General features: G+C 48.3%; 1 protein-coding gene across 11 annotated transcripts in view; it reads right to left on the bottom strand.

Annotated features, from left to right (window-relative positions):
- Positions 1-23,020, bottom strand: part of CAMTA1 (calmodulin binding transcription activator 1) — a 918,369-nt gene that overhangs the window by 69,688 nt on the left and 825,661 nt on the right. The window contains exon 1 of one of the 11 annotated variants that reach the window (XM_074933840.1): positions 1,263-1,437. The exons of the other annotated variants lie outside the window; for them this stretch is intronic. The gene's annotated coding sequence lies outside the window, so the exon portion shown is untranslated. Of the gene's footprint in view, positions 1-1,262; positions 1,438-23,020 lie in introns of those variants that run through there. 11 annotated transcript variants of the gene reach the window in all.

Here is a 23,020-nt window from a genome sequence, read left to right as displayed (position 1 = left end):
GTTACCCAGTGTCATTTGACACTGAAGTTTACTTGTACAACTTTTGTTTTCTTACACAAATGCAATGAGAACATGATAAATACTTGCCTCCTTCTGGAAATGGTTTTTACATTATTTTGAATAAACAAAGGAGGTTGCAACCACAGAGTCTCTCTCTCTCTCTCCCCCTGTACAAATCTTGTTCTAATTTTGGTAAACTAATACATTCAACTACTTCAGAACATCCTCCCAATACACACACACACACACCCCCTAATTATTAATAATATGAAAAACATAAATGCTGCTAGCTAAACACCTCAGCATTCAGCAGACTCTCAATCAGCATTAAACAAAAACAATCTTTGAACAGACAAAATGCCTGAATGCACCATCATACATTAAGGATTCATTCATGCACTCAAAAAAAGCCATTAAACTGTTACACTTTTAAATGTAGTGAAAACACTACTATCATTATTTCAAACTTTGCCATCACTATAGAAACAAAAATTATACAAACTACTAAACATATAGGGGGCATGTCTTAACTCCTTAGTGACTACTGGATGTCTCCCATATTGGTGTTTGAGGCAGCTTTTTCTAGTTTATATTATTTAAATAAGAACCCATATCAAATAATATTGCAAGTTATAATTATTTATTTAAATAATGTGTGTTCCCTAATAAAGTGATCTGCAGCTGCATTACTAGTTCAGGATGAAAGCTTCCGTTCCATTCCCCCCCCACCCCCGCATGCATCCTATGAAGTGAGCTGTAGCTCACAAAAGCTTCTGCTCACATAAATTTGTTAGTCTCTAAGGTGCCACAAGTACTCCTTTTCAGTTCCATTTGTAATTGACAAGAGCCCAAGGGCATTCCCACAACAAATGTATTGGGGACCTATTGGCAACTTACAAAGGAATAAAAAATGCAAGAGAATTAATACTGAACAACTGAACTTAAAAGCTACATGGTACAATCTGAGTGCCACAAGTACTCCTTTTCTTTTTGCGGATACAGACTAACACGGCTGCTACTATGAAACATTACTTAAAGTTGTATACCTTTGTCTATGGTCCTACAACAAATTAATTTTTATTTCAGCTCTCACTGGTAATTTAACTTTTATACTGAAAATTTCACTGTTATTATACATAGATAGCTACAGATATAAAGTTCCTTTTCTTTTCAGCTATATCGGAACCTTAGATGAGACTTTTTAAACACTTTTAGGTTATATTCTTAACTAGCCAAAAGGAAGTCTACAACAATGGAATTACCCCATCATCACCATCCTCAGGAGATTTTCATAAGCATGCAGATGTAGCAGACCGAAAGCACAGCATCTTTCCCTTCTGCCTGTGCACACCACCACCATTAAATTATACTCTGTAAGAAGGAATGTCATTCCCCCGTTAACATGCATAGGTAACGGTGCAACGAAGTCAGGTTAAATGCAAACACCACCACCTACAGCTGTAAATCCAGCTGTCCTACAAGGAAAACATGAAAAAATAAGACACCGTGTCCTCCTTTTACAAAGAACTCTCAAAAATAAATCACTAAGGGAGCTGGTGGGAGCTGCAGCTTCTCACTGTCTCATAACAGGATCGCTACAATAATCTTTAAAGCTGCAGCTGGCCAAACCCTGCCCCCCATTTCCTCCTCGGCGGGCTTCACGCATCGTCCCTCAGCCAAGCGCTCATGTGAGCGGCTCACGCCAATCGCGGGCTGGAATAATGACATCACCCCTCGCCGGCACCGGGAAACCTCCCAGTGTTTACAGTCAGGCTGAACCAAGGGCCGCCCCAAGAGCCTGGACCAGCTCCTCTGGGCGCGGGGCGGGCGCAGTAGAGCCCGCCAGCCCGCTGCAAGCGCGGCTCGCTGGGTCCCTGCCCCGGCGAGCAGCGCCTCTGTCCGCACCACCCCTCCCGCCCTGGGACGGAGAACCAGCAAAGCTCAATAAAGCGCCACAAACCCGGGAGAAGCCTGAATGAGGCTTGTGGCCCCACGCTGCCGCGCCAATGAAGCGACTGGGCGAACAGCGACCGGGCTCCCGCTGCCCAGCGGATCCCGCCTCGCTCCGCCTCATGTCCCCACGCTCCCGGCCGGGGCCTGGCCCCGCAGTCACCGAGCGGCAGCCGCTCAAGTCCGGGGGTCCCCTGGGCGAGCGCCCGGGCAAGTCCCGAGCGCCCCGAGCCGCCGGGCGGGAGCCTGCCCCGGGTGCCGAGCCGAGCCGAGCCGGGACCCACCGCGCGCGGCCCAGGGCAGCCGCTCCAGAGCCAGCAGCCCCGCCGAGAGCCGGCTCGGCGCCTCCGCGACGCCTCAGACCGCCCGCCCGCCGCCCAGCCCCCGCCCGGCCCCTCACAGACCCTCCGGGCGCGCCGCCGGGCGGGGGCTGGGCAGCAACAGGTCTCCGGCCGCCCCGCCGCCGCCGCCGCGCCCCCGCCGGCTCCCCGCGCGCAGGACCCGGGGCTCGGCCGCCGCCGCCGCCGCCCCGCTCCGGCTTCCCCGGGGCAGCCGCCGCGCGCCGAGACAAAGGGCGCGGGTCCCTCCCCGCGCCGGGCGGCAGCAGCCGCGCCGAGCGCACCTACCTCCGGGAGCAGCCGCGGCAGGGCTGGGAGGGGCGCGCCGCTCCCCCTGCCGCAGAGCCCCGCGCCGCCGCCGCCCCCGCCCCGCACCTCCGGCCCGCGCCGCGCGGGGCCCGGCGCCCCAGGCCCGGCCGCCGCCAGCACGTGTCCAGGTAAACAGCGCTCGGGTTGGGCCGCCCCCGGCCGGCCGCCGCCCCCCCGCGCCGAGCCCGCAATGCAGCCGCCCGGGGCCCGCCCGCATTATGACAAACCCTGGCCGCGGCGCTGGGGGACGCGGCGAGGGAAGCTCGCGGAGCAGGGCCCCGGGATCCCCCGGCCCCGGCAGCTGCCTCCCCATCGCTGCCTCCAGAAGCCCCCGCACGCTCTGCCCGCGCCTTCCAGCCTGTACCCCCGGCCCGGCCCGGCCAGCCCCACCAGGGCCCCCTGCCTTGGGCTCCCAAAGCCCCGCACAGGTCAGCCCAGCAGGCGCCCCGATCCCCTGCCCTGGCCCCGCGGTCTGAGGCACATGTTGCTATGTCTACACGGCCGGGAAAGCGAGTTTGTAACGCGCTGGCTCAGCCGCCTTAGGCAGCTCTGTAGGTGCTGGAGCTAGGGGGGCTGTGGGTGCTTCCGCACCCCCAGGGCTTGAAATGGTTTCCTTTGTAAATAGGTTTTACAGTTTGGTTCAAGGGCTCTCAGCACCCCCACTATAAAAATTGTTCCAGCACCTCCACGCACCTCCTCAAAATCGCAGCGCGAAGGTAACCCAGTTTTCACTCTGACAAGCAACTTAAATTCAGTTGCAGGTTCTCCTAGAGTATAAGCCAGGGGTGGCTAAACATACTGACCCTTGGAGCTGCCTGTGACAATCTTTAGAAGTTGAAGAGCCGGTGCACACCTGCTGGGGCTCAGGGCTTCATCCCCACAGGCAGCACCTGTCAGGACTCAGGGCTTCAGCCCCACTCCTGCTCATCTTGGCAAGTGTGCCCCACATAGCTGAAGTCCCTAGACCCCCTTCCCTACTGGGCAGAAGCCTTTACCCCACCAGCCTGCTGCAAGGCAGAGGTCCTAAGCTTCCCCCCTCCAGTCTGGTAGGTAGAGAATGGGGAGGTTGTGGGGGGCGCTGCAAGCCACACATGAACGGTAGAAGAGACGCACGGGGCTGGCGAGCCACAGTTTGGCCACCCTTGGTATAGGATTTAATGGGGGCTGCTCAGCTGAGTTAAAAGCTGAGTTGTCTGTCTTCACTGCTATTTTAACCTGAGTTAAGAACACACCTTTTTTTTGGAGTGGAGACATTCAAGCAGTGGGGACAGCCCAGTGGAGTGATGGGACAGGGGATGTGTATGGTGTAGATTAACGCTCCATGTACTGCTCCAGCTGCTGTACCCATGGGAAACTCTGACTTGTTTCTTTGCACTGCATGCCAATAGTTAGGGAGCAAGCTGGCATAGCCAGGAACTGTTTAAAATCCCATCTATACTACACCTTGTGATTGTGCAATAGCCAGGTCCCCCCTCACTCATTGTAGTGCAGAGGCCGGGGAACTTAAATTCCATGAACTCCCCTCAATTCTCCCATGACCTGTTTTCGCATCAGTTACCTGCTCAAACTCCTAGCTAAGTCCACACACAGCTTTTACAGTGGGATAGGAGCTATAACAGACACCATCCCCAACAGTGTGAGGAAGGGAAGATCCAAGGCTGGCCCTGTCATCAGACTGACGCAAATACAGCATCTCCATCTCTCACTCCAATCATTCCCTGATCGTAGGCAGCACAACAAAAAATGATCTTGGGAAAATAAGCACTAGAGCTGTATTGCTGGGCTGAAGGAGAGCTGAGGTGGGGCCCAGAGAGAACAATGGGAGACAAAACATTCTCAGGGGCTGGTCCATGACTGTGGAATGAACTCCCCAAGGAACTAAGGGCCATCACCAACCTCACCACCTTCCACTCCAAGTGGAAGGTGCAATTCTTTGTCCTTTAACTGCTCTAACAAATAAATAGCAACATATATATTTTTAAAAATCCAACCCTTAAAACCCTACCAACACAGGACACTCCACTGCACATTCTTCTCCCCTGGGGAGAGGATGAGAGAAAAACAACAACCCTTAGATGTGTAGTCAATTGCTTCATGCACTGTCAGCAAGTCCTCAGATACTACAGTGATGAGCATGGTATAAGACGCTATATAGAACAGAATGAAATGAAGAAAGGGGAAATTCAGGCTGAAGATCAGGAAAAACATTCTAAGAGTGAGTGCTACTGAGCTGCAGAATAGTACCTAAAGTGAAGTGCTGGAAGGCAGCACTGCCAGTGGAGGACATAAAGACCTATGCCCCACTCCTGCAGACACCCACATGTTTAACTTTACTGAGAAGAATAAAGTTTCACCGATTCATAGAGTTTAAGTCCAGAAGAGACTATTATATTATCTAGTCTTAACCAGTTAAGTTAACATATGCATAATTGTTTGCAGGATTGGGCTGTATTAGCCATTTTCATCTGTAATTTAAGAGGCACAAGAGTCATAGAGTTTAATGCCAGGAGGGACCTCTAGATCATCTAGTCCAGTGGTCCCCAACCTTTCTGTGGGAATAGCACAGAAGACTGTGGTGGGCGCCAGATACCCCGCCACTGAGAAGCGGCAGTGGAAAGAAGCACTGCAAAAGTGGATGGGAACCTAGGAGGCGGTGACCATGAGATGGTCGAGTTCAGGATCCTGACACAGGGAAGAAAGGAAAGCAGCAGAATACGGACCCTGGACTTCAGAAAAGCAGACTTTGACAACCTCAGGGAACTGATGGGCAGGATCCCCTGGGAGAATAACATGAGGGGGAAAGGAGTCCAGGAGAGCTGGCTGTATTTTAAAGAATCCTTATTGAGGTTACAGGGACAAACCATCCTGATGTGTAGAAAGAACAGTAAATATGGCAGGCGACCAGCTTGGCTTCACAGTGAAATCCTTGCTGATCTTAAACACAAAAAAGACGCTTACAAGAAGTGGAAGATTGGACAAATGACCAGGGAAGAGTATAAAAATATTGCTTGGGCATGCAGGAGTGAAAGCAGGAAGGCCAAATCTCACCTGGAGTTGCAGCTAGCAAGAGATGTTAAGAGTAACAAGAAGGGTTTCTTCAGGTATGTTTGCAACAAGAAGAAAGTCAAGCAAAGTGTGGGCCCCTTACTGAATGAGGGAGGCTACCTAGTGACAGAGGATGTGGAAAAAGCTAATGTACTCAATGCTTTTTTTGCCTCTGTCTTCACGAACAAGGTCAGCTCCCAGACTGCTGCACTGGGCAGCACAGCATGGGGAGGAGGTGACCAGCCTTCTGAAGAAAGAAGTGGTTTGGGACTATTTAGAAAAGCTGGACGAGCACAAGTCCATGGGGCCGGACGAGTTACATCCGAGAGTGCTGAAGGAATTGGCGGCTGTGATTGCAGAGCCATTGGGCATTATCTTTGAAAACTCATGGCGATCGGGGAAGGTCCCGGACGACTGGAAAAAGGCTAATGTAGTGCCCATCTTTAAAAAAGGGAAGGAGGAGGATCCTGGGAACTACAGGCCAGTCAGCCTCACCTCAGTCCCTGGAAAAATCATGGAGCAGGTCCTCAAGGAATCAATTCTGAAGCACTTAGAGAGGAAAGTGATCAGGAACAGTCAGCATGGATTCACCAAGGGCAAGTCATGCCTGACTAATCTAATTGCCTTCTATGACGAGATAACTGGCTCTGTGGATGAGGGGAAAGCGGTGGATGTGTTGTTCCTTGACTTTAGCAAAGCTTTTGACACAGTCTCCCACAGTATTCTTGCCAGAAAGTTAAAGAAGTATGGGCTGGATGAATGGACTATAAGGTGGCTAGAAAGCTGGCTAGATTGTCGGGCTCAACGGGTAGTGATCAATGGCTCCATGTCTAGTTGGCAGCCGGTATCAAGTGGAGTGCCCCAGGGGTCGATCCTGGGGCCAGTTTTGTTCAATATCTTCCTTAATGATCAGGAGGATGGTGTGGGTTGCACCCTCAGCAAGTTTGCAGATGACACGAAACTGAGAGGAGAGTTAGATATGCTGGAGGGTAGGGATAGTATACAGAAGGACCTAGACAAATTAGAGGATTGGGCCAAAAGAAATCTGATGAGGTTCAACAAGGACAAGTGCAGAGTCCTGCACTTAGGACGGAAGAATCCCATGCACCGCTACAGACTAGGGACCGAACGGCTAGGCAGCAGTTCTGCAGAAAAGGACTTAGGGGTTACAGTGGACGAGAAGCTGGATATGAGTCAACAGTGTGCTGTTGTTGCCAAGAAGGCAAATGGTATTTTGGGATGTATAAGTAGGGGCATTGCCAGCAGATCGAGGGACGTGATCGTTCCCCTCTATTCGACATTGGTGAGGCCTCATCTGGAGTACTGTGTCCAGTTTTGGGCCCCACACTACAAGAAGGATGTGGAAAAAATGGAAAGCGTCCAGCGGAGCGCAACAAAAATGATTAGGGGACTGGAACACATGACTTATGAGGAGAGGCTGAGGGAACTGGGCTTGTTTAGTCTGCGGAAGAGAAGAATGAGGGGGGATTTGATAGCTGCTTTCAACTACCTGAAAGGGGGTTCCAAAGAGGATGGATTTAAACTGTTCTCAGTGTAGCACATTACAGAACAAGGAGTAATGGTCTCAAGTTGCAGTGGGGGAGGTTTAGGTTGGATATTAGGAAAAACTTTTTCACTTGGAGGGTGGTGAAACACTGGAATGCGTTACATAGGGAGGTGGTGGAATCTCCTTCCTTAGAAGTTTTTAAGGTCAGGCTTGACAAAGCCCTGGCTGTGATGATTTGGTTGAGGATTGGTCCTGCTTTGAGCAGGGGGTTGGACTAGATGACCTCCTGAGGTCCCTTCCAACCCTGATATTCTATGATTGTCGTGGAAATGCCGCCAAGAAATGGCAATGCTTCTCGGCAGCATTTTAGCTGGCGGTTCTCCAGCGGCCGCGCTCAGCAGCGGCATTTCGGTGGCACGGTGTCCTGCGGGCACACATAACTGCCCCGGCAGGCACCATTGCGCCCGCGGGCACTGCATTGGGGACCCCTGATCTCGTCTGATCTCCTGTTTATCCCAACCTAGCACCACACCCATACTAAACCTAACAAGCAAATAAGACCAAAGCATTACAACCCAGAGGAGACTAGACTATAAGAGGGTGAATTAAGGAAAGGCTTGCTGGTTCAAACTAGATTCTCTTGATACCAATAGACCAAAAAGGACTTTCAGCTAAATAGCCAGAGTTTAAACTGACTCAAGGCCTGCTTTCTGATCCAGTAGACAAACAGGTCCTTCTGTCTAAGGGAGGCCCCAATCCTTCTACACAATCAGGCAGCAACAGAGAAAAAAAATACAGTACAGTGTTAAACATAAACTACTAAAAAAATAAAGGGAAAGCAGCATTTTTCTTCTTTGTAGTAAAGTTTCAAAGCTGTATTTAAGTCAATGTTCAGTTGTAAACTTTTGAAAGAACAACCGTAATGTTTTATTCTGAGTTACGAACATTTCAGAGTTACAAACAGAATCCATTCTGGAGGTGTTCGTAACTCTGAGGTTCTACGTTACAGTGTTTACAGTCTCTGAGGAGAAGGCAAAGCAGGCCTGCTGAGGCAGTTTGACTTGCTGGGGAATTCACAGTGTAGGCAGGGAGCTGTGCAACCTGGGAATGCTCCAGTCAGGAGGGAGAAAGACGTGTCTTTGCCCAAGAGAGGTGATAGCTAGGGAACTGGAAGCCTAAAAATGGGTGCCCTTGCTGGACCACAGAAGGGGAATACAGGTGCAGTTACCCCAAACTGTGACACCTTCTTCCTAGAATACCTCTTACATATCTTGGAACTCTTCAGTCTTGCTGTCTTAGTGTATTAATCTCTAGATGTGTGGTTCTTTGTAGCTGTACTGTATTTCACTTCTAAAACCTACAAATTAAAATGTTTACTAAATTCATTTCCCATACATTTTGAAAATGTCTCACCCATCTTAGATAGAAAGATGGAACATACTACAGATACTGCTAGATAAATAGGAGTGTTAGGGTACGTCTACACGACAAGTGCTAGAACTGCAGTTGTGCCGCTGTACGGTAAACACTTACTACGGCAGTGGAAGGATTTTTTCTATCACTGTAATGAATCCACCCCCTTAAGAAGCAATAGGACGACGAAATAAATCTTCCGTCAACCTAGTGGTGTCTGCACGGGGCTTACATCAGCTTAACTAAGTCTCTCAGGGGTGTGAATTTTCTACTCCCTTGAGTGACGTAGCTAAGTTTTAGGTGAGTACCTGGCCTTTGTCTCTATGGATCTGATCCAAAGCCCACTGAAGCCAATGGAAAGAATCCCATTAACTTCAATGTGCTTTGCATTAGGCCCCATAAACACCCTTAAAATACCACCATCACGAAATGTAGGTATTGTCAGTTTTAAATACTCAGCAATATAATTTGTGCTTTTGTAGAAAGTGTCGATATATGGCATGATACCCATTAGTGGGCTCACTGAGGGGAGATATAGAAAGTGCTTCTATGTAAAATACCAGAGTTAGTCCCAGCAGCTCATTTAATTTCTATTTTGTTAGGTAAAGTTGTTAGAACTGGGAGCAAACAATATAAGCACAACAGTTTCCAAAAACACAAACCATATTTCTTCGAAAACCATTAGTTTAAGCTAATGGAAAATTCCCTGACAAGTTTTGAAAGCAGTAGTTCCCACGTTGTGTTGCGTGGAGACCTGGCTGTTAATGAGATAGGGGCTGCAAAATCATATTCAGGACAGATAAAAATACAATACTTTCCTAATCTTCCTTTTCCACTGTAATGTACAGTGAGTGGGAGGGAATGTGGGCCATCACTGTGAAAGTTTGAGACTTGCTAATTGTAATTTTTATAAAGTCTAAGGCTATGTCTACACTACCGAGGTAAGTCGACCTATGCGACGCAACCTTAGGTTGAGTTACCGCGGGGTCTATAAACTCTCCCATAGACTTACCTTACTCTTCTCATCAGGGGTAGAGTACAGGGGTCGAATGGAGAGCAATCTGCTTCGATTTGGTGGGTCTTCACTAGACTGGCTAAATCGACCCCAGAGTGTCGATCCCGACTGTAGTGTAGACCTGCCCTTAGTTAACTAAAAGTGTCCACATGACAACTCACTTCAGACTACACGTTTAATACTGCCTAAATTACAGATACTGGGGGTGAGAGGAGAGACAGACAGACAAGTTCTTCAAGTGAAAAGGAAAAAAGGCAAACTAAACTCTGCTTGTATCAGCTCTCTGAAGCTCTTAAAGCTGCTTTAAACTAGATCTGTATTTAGTTATTCCATGTGTTAGCTCACAATGGTGATTATCCTTGAGCAATCTCGCAGGAAATTTATGATTTTAATAAACACTTGGAGATGAAAATACATGGTCCCACTTGAGGCTTCCCTTCCTGTGCAGTTCTACTTCTCTTTTCTAGCATCCGGAACATAGAGGAAAATGGGAATGAAGGAATTTTCCTTTTTCTGACAGTTTCTCGTTATAGCTCAAGTACTCAATTCAGGCCAAATTCAGCCCCAAAGTAAAGCGGGATCAATCTCCAGTTAAATCCTTGCTCCTACTTACAGCAGAGCTGACTTTGGCCCTTTGAGCTCATGAACTGGACAACTGGTTTCTGGCTCATAAGTTAAAAGTTCCCCTTATTTCAAATAAGGATGAAGGCTTCTCAAACTTATGGGAATTAGCACAGGGGAGGGTAAACTTTTTGACCAGAGGACCACATCTGAGTATGGAAATTGTATGGCAGGCCATGAAAGGGGTTGGGGTGCAGGAGGGGGTGGGGGCTTTGGCTGGGGGTGTGGGCTCCAGGGTGGGGCCAGAAATGAGGAGTTCAGGGTGCGGGAGGGGGCTCCAGGCTGGGAGGTGGGGTGGGGGGTGAGGGGTTCAGAAGGCAGGAGGGGGATCAGGGCTGAGGGCAGAGGGGGGTGAGGGCTCTGGGGTGGGGCTGGGGATGAGGGTTTGGGGTGCAGGAGAGTGCTCCAGGCTGGGACTGAGGGGTTCAGAGGGTGAAAGGGGGATCAGGGCTGGGGTGAGGGGGTGGCTCAGGGGTGCAGGCTCTGGGTGGCACTTACCTCAAGCGGCTCCTGGAAGCAGTGGCGTGTCCCCCCTCTGGCTCCTATGTGGAGGCCCGGCCAGGAGAGTCTGCTACATGTTGCCGCATCTACAGGCGCTGCCCCTGCAGCTCCCATTGGCTGCAGCTCCCAGCCAATGGGAGCTGCGAGGGCTGCACTTGGGGCAGGGGCAGTGTGCGGAGCAGAGCCCCCTGGCTGCCCCTACATGTAGGAGCCAGAGTCGGGGGACATGCCGCTGCTTCTGGGAGCCGTGCGGAGCAGCCCCAGACCCTGCTCCGCAGCTGGAGCGCCGGAGCGGGGAAAGCCCCAGATCCTGCTCCCCAGCAGGAACTCGAGGGCCAGATCCGGCCCATGGGCCGCAGTTTGCCCACACCTGAATTAGCACATCACAAATAAGGGACCAAGTGACAAAGGACTATGATGTGAAAGGGGTCCCTCTTGTATGTGGTGCTTATGCAACTGGTGTCATCCAAGCATTTTTCTTTGTTATTAATAGAGTAAAAGAAAGGAAGAACCATTTAATCTCTATCTTTATTAAAATCATCATTTTTCCTGCAAGATCCATCTGGGAAAATCACCATTATTGTAAATCGCTTCTTTCAGAATGTGCATGGATCTTTGAAAGAACTGAGGACACGGATACCCATGTTGGTAGGAGGATAGTTAAAGCACAAAGATGGAGAGTTAGTAACAATACTTACTCTTAATAAAATCAATGATAAATCAATGCTAAAATGGTATTTGTTTGAATAGAATCTACTTGCTTGAATAAATAAATCAACATTGAAATACCCTCATAATTCCCCAATCTATTGTTTGTTAGAATAATTGTTAGTTATTACCCAGGCCATTTACACTGTCACCATACATGAATGGGCTGTGGTGCAGAATCACTCACACTGCTAAACTAGTTTCAAGAAACAAGAGACTGCCTACTTCAAGACAGAAGAGCCTTTACATCCTAAAGAGATAAGACAATGGATCCCCACCTCTCCTCAAGATTAATCTCTCCCATGACTACTCCTACTCAAACTGAATCAACTGCAGCAAAATCAACAAGAAGTCCGAAAGCTTATGCCCAAATAAATCTGTTAGTCTTTAAGGTGCGACTGGACTCCTCATTGTTTTTGTGCATACTGTGACAAAGTTCCTCCTCTACCTTGGTGGGTCTTGCACTTATTGGCAGATTTGCTCGCCTTGGAGCTTCACGGCAGCCTCAGCATGGCCGTTCTTCTGAACCCACAGTCCAGGTCAACTCCTCCTGTGTCTGACCAGGAGTTGGGAGGATTTGGGGGGAACCCGGGCCCGCCCTCTACTCTGGGTTCCAGCCCAGGGCCCTGTGGAATGCAGCTGTCTAGAGTGCCTCCTGGAACAGCTGTGCGACAGCTACAACTCCCTGGGCTACTTCCCCATGGCCTCCTCCCAACACCTTCTTTATCCTCACCACAGGACCTTCCTCCTGGTGTCTGATAATGGTTGTACACCTCAGTCCTCCAACAGTCCGTGTTCTCACTCTCAGCTCCTAGTGCCTCTTGCTCCTAGCTCCTCACACACGCACCACAAACTGAAGTGAGCTCCTTTTTAAAACCCAGGTGCCCTGATTAGCCTGTCTTAATTGATTCTAGCAGCTTCTTGATTGGCTGCAGGTGTTCTAATCAGCCTGTCTTAATTGTCTCCAGAACAATCAGGAACCTTCCCTGTTACCTTACCCAGCGAAAAGGGACATACTTAGCCTGGGGCTAATCTATCTGCCTGCTATTACTCTCTTGTAGCCATCTGGCCCGACCCTGTCACATATCCCCCCCCACTCAACACTATGGGGTTGGGCAACTTGAGATGTCAGGCAGTGTACTCCTGACAAGCCATCTGTATTGCCATGGTGGCTTCCAGCCTGGTGTTGTATGGTGAATTGGAAAGGTTTTTGGGACAGGAACCATCTGGTCACCCTTGCATTCTTCTCTTTATTTCGCTGCATCCACTGGAGGGGTGCATGGTCGGTTACAAGGGTAAACCGTTGTCCCAGAAGGTAACAACATAGTGTTTCCATGGCCCATTTCACAGCTAGGCACTCTCTTTCAACCACGGCATACTTCTGCTCCCTCGGGAGGAGTTTCCTGCTGAGGTAGAGGATTGGGTGTTCTTCATCTCCGACTATCTGCGATAGGACAGCTCCCAATCCTACTTCAGATGCATCTGTTTGTAAAATGAATTCTTTGTTGAAGTCTGGGGCTATAAGCACGGGGTTATTGCAGAGGGCTGTCTGTAGATCCATGAATGCTTTCTCTGCGGCATCTGTCCACTTCACCATGTCTGGACCCCGGTCTTTTATCAGGTCTGTCAGGGGACTCGCTCTGGTAGCAAAATGGGGAATAAATCATTGGTAGTACCCCACCACACCCAGGAATGCCCGGACTTGCTTTTTCCGAGTCGGCCGGGGCCAATTTTGGATAGCCTCTTGTTTGTTTAGTTGGGGCTTGACCATGCCCCTTCCTACAATGTAGCCAAGGTATTTAGCCTCGGCTAGCCCTATAGCACACGTGGCTGGGTTGGCTGTGAGGCCAGCCTGTCTTAGCGTGTCCAGAACCGCTTCCACCTTTCCTAAGTGGGTTTCCCAGTCGGGGGTGTGAATAATCACATCATCCAGGTATGCCGCTGCATAACTGTTATGGGGCCATAGGAGCTTGTCCATAAGACGCTGGAAGGTGGCAGGTGCCCCATGCAGTCCAAAAGGAAGAACAGTATATTGAAACAGACCCTCTGGTGTAGAGAATGCCGTCTTTTCTTTTGCATCTTTGGCAAGGGGAATCTGCCAGTATCCCTTTGTTAAATCAAGGGTGGTCAAAAATCAGGCATTGCCCAGGCAGTCAACTAATTCATCGATACAGGGTATGGGGTATGCATCGAATTTGGATCTCTCATTCAGCCGGCGAAAGTCATTACAAAACCTAGTGGTGCCATCGGGTTTGGGCACCAACACAATCGGGCTTGACCACTGACTGTGGGACTCTTCGATGACTCCCAGCTCCAACATCCTTTTTACCTCTGCCTTGATCTCCTCCCTTTTTGCTGCTGGGACCCGATAGGGCCTTAAATTACCTTTGCCCGAGGGTCTGTGATAATGTGGTGATATGCTTCGGTGGTCCGGCCTGGTTTGGTTGAAAACACGTCCTGGTATCTGTTGATCATCTCAGTTACCTCCTTCTTCTGGTTTGGTGTCAGATCAGTGGATATCCTGATCTGCTCCTGCATGTTATTTCCCTGGATCGGGGTCTCTTGGGCCACTACACACGCCTCTCGGTGCCAAGGCTTTAAGAGGTTAATGGGATAAATTTGTTCTTGTTTCTGGCATCCTGGCTGCTGCACCTTGTAGGTTACTTCCCCCACGGGTTCAACCACCTCATAGGGCCCCAGCCATTGGGCCAAAAGCTTCCTTTCTGCCGTGGGTACCAACACCATCACCCGATCCCTTGGTTGGAACTGTCGGACTTTTGCCTGGTGATTGTAATGGGTTCGCTGGGCCTCCTGCGCCTTTTCCAAATGTTCCCATACAATAGGGACGACCCGGGCTATCCGTTCTCGCATCTGCAACACATGGTCAATTATATTTCTCCCCCATTGGGTTCCTCTTCCCAGATTTCTTTTGCAATATCTAGTATGCCACGGGGGTGGCGTCCGTATAATAATTCAAAGGGGGAAAACCCAGTTGAGGCCTGAGGTACCGCCCGGATTGCAAACATATGGTAGGGTAGTAGGGTGTCCCAATCCTTCCCGTCCCGACTTACCACTTTCCTTATCATTGCCTTGAGGGTTTGGTTAAACCTTTCTACCAGCCCATCGCTCTGTGGATGATAGACTGAAGTTCTCAGGGTATGTATATGGAGCAGCGTACAGAGGTCCTTCATTAACTTCGACATAAATGGGGTACCTTGGTCTGTTAATATCTCTTTTGGTAGCCCCACTTGGGCAAAGATCCCCATCAACTCTTTAGCTATTGTTTTAGAGGCCGTGTTCCGCAGGGGGACAGCTTCTGGGTAGCGTGTAGCATAATCCAGAACAACAAGTATATATTGGTGGCCCCAGGCTGTCTTCTCCAGGGGGGTCCCACTAGGTCATGGCTATTCACTCGAAGGGGACCTCTATGATGGGAAAGGGTACTAAAGTGGGGATGGGGACTGTGCAGCTGACACTCCGGGCAGGATGCACAGTAACTCCACACTTCTTCAGGTACCCCGGGCCAGAAGAATCGTTGCAGGACCCGTGCCAGGGCCTTCTCTACCCCCAAATGTCCCCCAAAAAGATGACTATGGGCCAGACTTAATACAGCATTCTGTTGTTTTTGAAGTACTAGGATCTGCTGTACCTTCTGCCCCTGTACTGGTGCAACCCGGTATAAGAGATTCTTCTTCATTATTAAGTAGGGTCCTGGTCCCTGGGTTTTCCCTTCCACGGGGACCCCATCTATTTCGGTCACCTCCTTCCTAATGTTGTCGTACCTTGGGTCTTCAGCCTGATCCCGTCCAAAATTTCCTCTCCCGGGGCTAATCTGCCTGAGATCTAGGGGGCCAGTCTCTGTTGCCTCTACTGGTTCAGAGGCGTTAGGGTGTGGGTCAGACTCGGGTGCTTCTCCCTCCTGGGTGGCCTCCTTTTCAGCTGCTCGGGTCTGCCTATCTACGAGAGTGACCCTCTGGCTTTGGGCCAGTATTCGGGTTCCCAAGGCCTTAGCTGCCCTTCTTTCCCTTTTCGTCTTTCTATGCTGTCTGGGAGTGGAGAACAAAATCTGGGGATATTTCAGAGAAGGTTGGGGGTTGACAGTCTACTGTGAATGCCTCACTACTTTCAGGGCTTCCCCCTTTCTCCAATTCCCCTACAGGGAGTAAGTCTCCAAACCCTGGGAAGTCCCTCCCTATGAGCACCGGGTATGGGAGTTTAGGGACTACACCAGCTGCTACCTCAGTAGTGTTCCCCTGAATCTCGATTTTTACTGGGATGGTGGGGTAATAACCAACTGTCCCATGGACGCATGTTATCCCAGTACACTTAGCCCACAGCAGCTGACTATGCTTCACGAGCTTCCCCGAGACAAGCGTGATAGCACTCCCCGAATCAACCAGTGCTGTGGTCTCTACCCCATTTAGCTTCACTGGTCTGGTGTACATATGTGGGGTTAGTGAGACCCCCAAAAGGTGGATTAGGGAGCATGGGTCTGCCCAGTTCCCCAGGTTACACTGCATAGGCTCCTCGGCATTGGGACATGCTGCAACTCCTTTTTAAAACCCAGGTGCCCTGATTAGCCTGGCTGAATTGCTAGCAGCTTCTTGATTGGCTGCAGGTGTTCTAATCAGCCTGTCTTAATTGTCTCCAGAAGGTTCCTGATTGTTCTGGAACCTTCCCTGTTACCTTACCAAGGGAAAAGGGACCTACTTAGCCTGGGGCTAATCTATCTGCCTTCTATTACTCTCCTGTAGCCATCTGGCCTGACCCTGTCACAATACAGACTAACACAGCTACCCCTCTGATACATTTTGCTGCAGTATTTCATGTCAGGTATGATCGTGTTTACTTAAGAAGAGTCACACTGACACGAACTTATTTTTTTCTAAAAAGACATAAATTTAAGTAATGCATATGTCAACTGGTTCCAGCCATTAAATAAACTCAACTTGGTTAACAATTTTACACGTTATCAGTTAATTATCCACTATGTGAAGTGTGTATGAATGGATTTCTGGATATTTGTGAATAGGCCTGCCTCTTTATTTAAAATACCAGGAAGAATAATTTAAAAATGAGGGAAAGAGGAGTAAATAGGGAAGAAGAGAAGTAGTACTGCACATGTGAGTGCTGGGTGGTGTTGGTGACCTGGGATACACAGGAGGTCAGACTGATCTAGTGGTCCCTTATGGCCTTAAACTCTAAGACTTTATGACTCTAAATGAAAGAGAGCACATATGCCCCACACCATGCCCCATGTCAGGCCAGGAAAATTAGTGGATTTCAACTCAGCACGTTCGCTCCTACTCAGCCAGGCAGGGTGGGAAGCACAGTTTGCTTCCCTGTAGAGTGGGCAGAGGCCCTTCCAAACCTAGAGATGTCTTAGAACTTGGGAAATCTGTGAATCCCAGGGCACCTAGAGAGGCCTGAGAGTTTTGTTTACAGTCTCTAAAATGGTCCATGCAGCACAGACCCCTGCCCAGTGGCTGCTGCTCCAAATCCACATGGAGGAGGAATCTGTGAGACTGTATCTCCACTAGAAAAATTTGGACACACAGTTCACCATAAGTGGTAGTAACACTACTAGCATAAACAGGATGTAAGTGTTTGCACCATCATGTCATCTGACCAACTGCATCTTGTCTACACTACAGCTTTCACTGTTGCTATCGGTTGTGGAGTGAATTACAACTCCAATTTTTGTGTGTGTGTAGATAACGCCTAAAATAACGCCAGCAGAGTCAGCATTATTTTCTCCTGCTGCTTCAAGGGAGACAATGCCAAACTCATCCTTAGCATGACCTCCTTCACAACGTCTGAAACCCTCAGCCCCACACACTCAAGAGAGAGGAGCTTCCCTGTCATTCGGATAAAAGGAGGGCATGGCAGAGCCTTGTTCTTTCCATCAAATTCCCACCCTCTCCCATTTCTGCACAGCCAGCCTCAGATCTGCTCTATTGAACAGCCATCACCAACAGAACTGGAGAGGAGCATAAACTACTCAGAAAGGTGAATAAAAACAATGATTTCAAGTGATTTCATTTGATCTGATATTCAGCCTTCTGAGCAGTGATGCTGTTTGTTGAGTTCTACGGCTGGGAAGCCTATATATGTGTAAGGTAGTATTGGGATTAACAACAACAATTGGTTTATTTTATCTTATTAAATGTGATTTTGGAGAAGCAAAGGAAGGGCAAGTATGTCATGGTGAATGAACATTTTCTAAAAATGTTCATGATTTTATTTCTGTGCCCCACAGAGCTGTGAGTGGCTGTCTCTCTTTACATCTTCTGTAGAGGTGAGTCATCAGGCCCCTCAAATGTTGCCTATGAAAAGGATGATTCACCCCCTGTGACTGCAGGTTGCCCCAGCTCCCAGTTCTAGTGAGAGACAGCTTCCTGTGCTTCTGGGATTATTACTATTAGACACCATTACTAAACAGAGAAAAATCACCTGATTTAGCCAGACACTGGGCTAAGGAGAAAGTTGTTTCAAAAAAGTAAACTGGCCGGTTTTGTTTACAAACAGGTAATAAGGAAACAGTTGTTTATAGCTTAAAAACTCAGAAGATTTTTTTTTTAAAACATCTTAGTGTTAAGTTTAGTAAGACTAAGGGGATCAACCAGGAAAGTACTTCGGGTGCTTGCTGCCCTGCCTCTCCAGACCCTGTCTACACTAAGGACATTTTCTAAAAAAATCCTTTAGTAGCTAATACTAGTGGGAGATGTTTTCAGAAAGTGTCCTTAGGGTAGATAGACTCTTTGGACAGTATCCCTCCCACAAACAATTGAGCCCTCTCAGAAAAAGCATTTTTTTGGTGTCACATATTGTATTACTGTCAGCAGAAAGTCTCACACTCTCCACTTAGAACCTTAAAAGTAAAACTGTTTGACATATTTTTGCTTTTGAAGCAAACACACAAAATCCAACTTCTTACCCGGTTTCCCTAGTCCTGCCTGCTTTCGCCTCCCATGTGCAGACTGCCTGGCGTTCACTGGATCTCTGGAGAAAGTATTTGTTGGTAATTCTTATCATACAATTTCTTTGCACTTACATGACATGCTTGAGTGAGTGAGAATGATTCACGAAGAGGGGATGACAATCTCTGTGATGCTTTAAAAATAACCACACTTTACAATTATTCCTGTTCACCTTCATACTCCCCAAACACATTTACAGTAACAGGCATAGCAATACAAACTTACATTTGATTATTGTACTATGTCTATCTCCTTAGGCATTCAGAATCTCATCCTGCTCCCACTGACTTCAGCGGAAGCAGGACTGCGCTTGTGGTACAGAGCTGATCGATGTTAGGTATCTCCTGACATAATTAAGCTCCCACAGGCAAATTTCAAGGAATGTGATGTGGAGCACATTAGTTAATCCAAAAAGGAATTGCTAATAAGGACAAGACAAATGTGATCAGCTCCAGCAAAGATTCCTTTCTAAACAGTGTGGCATATTTTAATCATCAATCACAGAACAAACACAGACTTTCCAGAGGAAGTTATGTCTGAATATGAAGCAAAACAAACTGACAAGACAAAATCCAGGATATAAAATGAACTATTCCATGCTGCAACTCTACCACATAGCCTTTGCTTAGAAAAATAGAAAAAAAGTCAACTCAGAAAACTCAGAGAAAGCAACATTAAATATACAGGTATCCAAAAAACCCTTATCATGCTGTGTGCCCCCAAAAGATCACAAACAAAACAAGAATGAAAGAGACAATACAGTTCTTAGCAGAAAAATAAACTCCGAGCGTCCACACCGACTGACCTGACATACAATGGAAACAATAAGAACGGTGTGAATACAAAAAGTTGCTGTTTTAAACTTCATAGTTTAGATGCATCTCGTGTGCTAATGGTATCTCCATAACAAAAAGCAATATTTACACAGACTCTAGACATTCCTATAAGGAGCATCCCTGCTGTGCAGAAGTCAAATTTTCAGCAAGTGCATAAGATGAATCAATATAGAAATCTTTAATTACAGAATTTAAGGTTTAGAAGTACCAAGTGAAATTTGCATCCATCCGCATGAAGAGAGGAGCGTGGACTCTGACAGCACAAAAGCAACTGCTCATTTCAAAGGTGTGAGGCAGATAGGAGGTTTGTGTGTCAAACCAACGTTTGCTGGACAACAGGGGAGCAGGGTTACTTCACTGTGTAAAAGGAGCAGGAATTCTGAATCTAGAATATCTGTAATCAGTTAAGAGTCCAAACAGCAAACTCAGAGGTTACCATTATTCCAGAGTCCCAAAACAACACTTTGTAGGGTCCCATAACCATCCCCAGGGGCCAGTATAGGATTATATGCTAAGTGTATATTCATGCTTTCAGAGAAACCGCTCAATGCTATATATACATGCTCCACAAGGCAATGCCATCCGAATTCCAAGAGTGCAAACATATTACTAAGAGAAGCAGTTTCTGATAAACAGAGATCCCCAAAGAATACTGAGGTGAACATTCATACATTACACAAATCACTGTATCAAGCTATGTAATGCCACATCAGTTTGGCTAAGAAATGTCAGAGTTGCTGCCACAGGGTACTGCTTCAGCTACCCTATGAGCAGTGCTACCTAGCATGCTTTCATGGTCTCTCAGGCACAAATACACAGTCTCTTTCTTTTCCACCACATGCACCTTCAGTCTTGTTTCCACCCCTCTGTATCTCAGACAGCCAGTTGGCAAACTCCCCTTACAAGGGGACCCTTCATTCGATAGTTTATATTGACTGTAACAGGCACAGGGATTGGTTACCTAGGGTGGGGCAGGGTGCTGGGCAAAGGGTTACAGATTCAGCCCTCTGTCACACCAGCTCCTTGTTAGGGGAACAAATTAGAGCAGGCTGAAGTTAACCTGGCCCTAATTGGAGAGGTGGAGGCAGCTGCTACCTAATTAGCCTGCGGCTGCATAAAAGCCTCAGGGGAAGGAGGCCAGGGGAGAGCAGGAGAAAAGGCAGGGAAGAGAAGCATGGAGGTAGCTCTCCCCTCCTACCTGCAGACGGTAAAGGGTTATTTGTATGTGGTGAAACAGTGGTGGGCAGAAGCCAAAGAATAAAAGTGCACCACTGGTTACAAAACCCAGGGTCTCGAGTGACTTTGTGAGCCTACCAGACGCAAAGGGGGCCCTGCCACACTCCCCCACATAGGGATAGGGGAAGAATACAAGATGCCAGCTGGGAGGAAATTGGCCCTTTCCTTTTCCCCATGTGTTGCAAGTATCATCCCTTGTTTTAACTGTGTTCTAGGACTAGCCCCTTCTTTGGGGGAACTGATGGCCTGCTGAGCTGCCTGTAAGCAAGGGGTTTGTAATTCTGTTCTTTGCCAACGCCACAGTCCTGCTGTAGTAGACAGCTTAGTGACACTACACAGACAAACTGAGGCATTTCAGTATTTCCCAAGGTCCATTGCTAACTTCAGACATAGGCAAAATATAACCACTATAAAGGTGTCTGGGAAATGTCGACTCTCCTATCACAGAGGGAAAGCAAAGCGTCGGCGCTGCCAGGGTGTCAGACTGAGGGGAGTCTGTATAGCAAAGCTTGAGGCTAAGCCCTCCCTCCCCAGCATGTCTGAAGAAGGCCTTTGTAATGGAACATCAGTGTCTTAACAACCGAACGCATGTCGCAGTCTTGATGTATAGCTATCTCAGGAGGAAGCCAGGAGTGATACAGACAAAGAAAAATTGTCTCCACTCCCACCCCCAGCTGTAGCCCCTTTACCTTGTCCACATCCCCCGAGCCATGGCCCCACTTCTGGCTCGGGGAGCACAGTCAGGGGTAAAGGGGGTCTGATCCTCAAAAGTTTGGGGACTGCTGTCCTGGGAATGGGCTCGGTCAAGTGCAGAAAGCAGCTGTTTTAATCATCAAATCAAAATCCTGCAACACTGGAACAAATTCCACATGTCAACACATGGACAAGGACATTGTGCAGGACAACGGTGGCTTTTGCCTCAAAGAGTGTCAATTCTCTCATCTTCAGTTACACGGTTATGAGCAAAATAGATCACCTCAAAAGAAATAAATAGTTCCTTACCTCTTCTCGTCAGCTATACTACAGTCTTGCCTCTGCCTACGGTTTGTTCTAGGCCATCTATTGGGAAGAGTTTAAAGTATCTGTTTCTTTATCTATAGCACTTTAGTATCTTAGAATTATAGAATCATAAAACTGGAAGGAACCTCAAGAGGTCATCTAGTCCAGTCCCCTGCACTCATGGCAGGACTAAGTTTTATCTAAACCATCCCTGACAAGTGCTTGTCCAACCTGCTCTTAGAAATTCCACAACCTTCCACAAATCTTGTGGGTTCTTTAAATTGAGTCATTCACTTTTTAATAAAAACACACGCTTAATTTATAAAACCTTTCAATATTAATGCACCAAAAGTTGATTTAAAAGAAAACCCGGCATCATGTTCCTTATGTGACGCATCTGACTTAGACAGTCCTTCTGATTGTTTTTGTAAGTTTCATGGATCAGAGATCATGACTTTCTGTGTTTGCAAGTGTGACACTCTGTACCCTAAAGCAACACCCTGGCACCCCTCACATCTACCAGGGTGATATAATTATGATGTGTTTTGTGCGAAGTATGCCTTGTGAGGTATCATTTTAAAAATCTTAATCTGTTGAACATTAATATCCTGTTGTTATATGTGCTGTCATTGTTTGTGAAGTTATGAAGTTTGGCTAGGTATGTGTTACTGAAACATGATGTGAGGTTGGGAACACCCACAAGCAGCCTTTCAGGTACAACAATGAAGACGCCAGACAGTGTAGATCAGTGTTTTTCAAAGTACTGGGTTGCGGAATGTCGGGCACTGGGTCGACTTGCTGATTCAAATTATAACGGTCATTGCTGCGCAGCAGCTCTAAAGGGCCACGCAGCAGGGACCTGGAGAGGAGAGAGAGGTAGGGAGTGGGCGGGAACCGGGGAGGGGAGCAAGTTGGGGTTTGCAGGACTGCTGCGGGCCTCCCCCATCCCCGGAGCTCGCTGCTGCCAGTGGGGAGAGGGCTGGGGGGGAGTCCTCTAGCCCCAGCCCTGGGGCAGCCTGACTGCACCCCAAACTCCTCAGCCCTGGCCCCACCCCAGAGCCTGCACCCCCAGCCAGAGCCCTCACCCCACTGCATCCCAACCCTCTTCCCCAGCCCTGAGCCCTCTCCTGCATCCTGAACCCTTCATCCCTGGCCCCACCTGCAGCCCTCACCCCGCATCCCAACCCTCTCACCAGTCCTGAGTCCCCGCCTGAACCCCTCATCCCCAGTTCCACCTTAGAGCCCTCACCCCCAGATAGAGCCCTCACCCCCGCACCCCACCCTCTGCCCTGGGCCACCTCCCACACTCCTTACCATAGGCTTACGAAGGCTAGTGTCTGGTTAGTTATGTAAAGTGGGTTAAACTAGAATGTATTGCAATATTATGATTTTATGAAAACTCTAGTCAAAAGATATAATTATGTTGGGTCAGTGGCATCAACAATTTTCTTCAACTGGGTCACGAGGAAAAAAGTTTGAAAACTACTGGTGTAGATGGCCCATTAAGGGGAATACACACACTCACAAGGATTACCCCAGGAACTATACAACGGAAACCTCTC

This window comes from Natator depressus, chromosome 18 (assembly GCF_965152275.1).
Source record: "Natator depressus isolate rNatDep1 chromosome 18, rNatDep2.hap1, whole genome shotgun sequence".
Taxonomy (NCBI): domain Eukaryota; kingdom Metazoa; phylum Chordata; order Testudines; family Cheloniidae; genus Natator; species Natator depressus.
Note: the sequence above shows the minus strand (reverse complement) of the source record. Positions and strands in the feature narration are given on the sequence as shown.